The sequence below is a fragment of the Limulus polyphemus genome, unplaced genomic scaffold, assembly GCF_000517525.1.
Source record: "Limulus polyphemus unplaced genomic scaffold, Limulus_polyphemus-2.1.2 Scaffold13941, whole genome shotgun sequence".
In the NCBI taxonomy this organism is placed as follows: domain Eukaryota; kingdom Metazoa; phylum Arthropoda; class Merostomata; order Xiphosura; family Limulidae; genus Limulus; species Limulus polyphemus.
In genome coordinates this window covers 4,010-7,136 of record NW_013679551.1, presented here as the reverse complement: position 1 = coordinate 7,136, position 3,127 = coordinate 4,010, and the positions used below count along the sequence as shown (strand labels likewise).

The following is a 3,127-nucleotide window of genomic DNA, read 5'->3' as shown; positions in this document are numbered from 1 at the left end:
CCCCCAATATAGCAAATTCTAGAGCACTCCCGAGGGAACAGGATAGTTCTAGAAAGCAGGTGGCGTGACACTAGTCACGTGACCTCGCTGACGCAACAATATGAAATTCACAGTTTTATCAAAGCACTGAATTAATTAGTGTTTTGCAAACCAAAATCTAGTATAAATCATTTATTAACAAAGCAGAGTAATTTTTATCGTAAATCTAACAGGCAAATGATAAATATAAAGCAACACGAAAAGAGTATGCTAAGAAATGTCTTCTATAATAAAAGTTTGTAATTTTAAAAATTCTGAATTTTAATTGTAATTCATTCCCATGTATTTTTCATATCGTTTTATGGTACACGTTTAATAGGACTATTCGTGTTATATTATTTATTTTAACTGTTATTTTTATATTTATATTTTAGTTAAGTATTTTATCCGTATAAATAGATACTAATTGTACGTCATCAATGCACTTGTCTACGTTATTTAAAAACTGAATGAGTGGAAATGATCAGTGTGTCAAAGAAATTATCGTCTCTTAATTGCTTCAAAGAAAAAAATATATGGTACATTCTCCAATATTTTTTTTCATACAAGTAAAGAAAGATGATCACTTTCAACGCAAATTGACCCAACTGCATCCTTTTTGAATGACGTCACAGAGATGGAGGTCAGCGTGGGGCATGTGGGAAAGGAGGGAAAGAAAATTGAGCTAATGTTAGGCTTAAACTATTTAAATGTTTTTAAGATAGAAATGAGAAGGATTCTTATGTTATAACGTTATTTTTTAAAAATTAAACTTAAATGTCGAAGGATAAGAAATTATAACGGGGTATAAACTGTTGATTTATTCCAGGTTAAAGGCAGTTAACATTAGGACTTACATTGTTAGGCTTTAAAAATTGACTGATTAACGTTAGATTAATTCTTAATCTCAGTCTCATTATATCGAGTCGAGGTTTCGTTGTTAGGGTCAGAGTTAGAATTAGGCCTAATGTGAGGTGTGCAATGCACATTACATTTTTCAGGCCAGTTCTGTCTAAGTGTTTTTCAGACTTGGAGTGATTGCAGTTATGTGATTTTAAGGTAAGTATTGTTTTGGGTTTTAGTATAAATATTTTTTTCTACCACACAAATTATAATGCTTTTGTATTGTTTCTGTTTTTGCTGCCCTATTGGAAAAATATTGTCATAAAATAAATGCATATCTTTGTTTTTATTAATGTTAGTCATTTCCTGTTTTTTTAGTAAATTTAATTTTTATGTGAATCTTAATAATATACACTGAGTTGTGTGCTATATAATTAACATTTCTTTTTGAGATATAACTTATTATGTTTATCAAGCATGATTTAATTTATTTCAGGATTTTATAAGAAATATGTTCCGTGTCCTGTCATACTTTTCAAAATATTTCATCTGTCATTTATTTCACCCAATGCAGTAGCTATGTTTTGTGCACCATTGCTCTACAATGCAGTTTAAGAATATAAAAGACCAGTCAGAAGGCTATTTACTTAGTTCATTGAAGCAACTAAGTAACAAGCTCATTCTAAATATAACCTCACATTCACATGTTCCTACCTCAGTTAATGTGGAATAACCTGGTTTACCAACTTTCAAGAGTTGGGAGGCTTGTGTCATAGAAGCCATTAAGCATTCGAACATTATGGATGATTTTCAGACTTTCCTCATGTTAGTCTGGTCATTGTTATGAAATCATAACCTGATAGTAGGCATGCAACTCTGTTGCAATTATATTCAGAGAGGCATCTTTAATACTATATGTTAGAGGTGGGTAATTAAATTGATATAATCAGTTACCCATGAGCAGTGATTACATTGATTAATGTCACCTAAAGTACATAAATCAAAATTATTATTCTAACAATTGATTAATCAAAATTGCAAAACATATTGATCTCCTTTCACACTACATCTGTTACTCGACTGCTAAGGTATCTTTCCTTTACCCATCTAAGCATTGGTCAGATTTTTTCCCACTTGCTCCAGTCTTTTATTCTTCACTTAATTGCCCTTGGTGATATCGGTCTTGTGACACCCTCCACCTATGTCAGTGTGCCCTCTATCTTGGTACTGTATATAAGCACCTCCTTCAGATAATATTGTCACTTTTTCTCGACAAAGCATTCACTAATTTGGAGATACTTTGAGTGTTCTTCATGTTACCTATTTGATTTTTGAAAAAAAAAAACCTTTTCGTTTGGCAAGCTGATTTACAGCATGCATTCCCGGATTAATGAATCCTGCACAGAAGCAAATCAGGTCTCTCCTATCCCACCTCTGATATGTAGTATTGCTCACGAATTGCTGTTTTAAGTGTGTTTCATTTCCGATACAATGTGGCCAGCGACAAAAGTGTTATGTAAAAAGGTTTTGGGGATATTTTGCTTTAGAAATGGTTAAAAAAGAGATAAATAAAACTATACTTAAGTGTTTAAGTAAAATAAAGACTGATTGAGAAAGAGGTTCTAAGCTAATTTATACAAACAGATTTGGAAACTTATCTTAAATATATAGTAAGTTTTAAAAAAAAATTAAGGTTCACACTATATGAAAGAAATAAGCAAAGAATAAAAATTGTTTTTCTTACAGTAATGAAACCAATGATTGGAGATCACTGATTCCAAGGCCCCCCCAGTGGCACAGTGGTATGTCTGCGGATTTACAATACTAGAATACGGGTTTCGATAACTGTGGTGGGCAGAGCACAGATAGCCCATTGTGTAGCTTTGTGCTTAATTACAAACAAAAAAACACTGATTCCAGGATCAATATTGATTCCAAAAGGTCCAACAGTGTTTAGATTAGTGATCTAGTAAGGTTCTTTTATCACTCTCAGATTTAGTTTTGAATCCTGTTTCAATGCCAATGAAAGCAATGGAATGACTTGGATGGTTAAAGTGTTGAGATATTTTGTGGTGTTAATAGAAGAGTTATGGTTGTTGAAACATTCTTTAAGAGTTGTTTGTGTATGTTCCACATATTGGTGATTGCATTTTTTACACTGTATAAAGTAAATGGTGTTTTGTGTTCCACAAGTAATTTCTTTGAAAATTTTAAAGTTTTTTGGTTGTATTTGTCAGAAAATGAGTCGGTAGTTTATATGAACTTG

The 3,127-nt window shown here is 32.0% G+C and overlaps 1 protein-coding gene across 1 annotated transcript in view; it reads left to right on the top strand.

Moving 5' to 3' along the window:
- Positions 1-529: 529 nt before the first annotated feature.
- The window catches only part of LOC106477286 (axin-1-like), a gene marked incomplete at its 3' end in the record, with an annotated part of 6,328 nt that continues 3,730 nt past the window's right edge, over positions 530-3,127 (top strand). Inside the window, exon 1 of the mRNA XM_013937874.2 lies at positions 530-1,077. The remainder of the gene's footprint in view (positions 1,078-3,127) is intronic.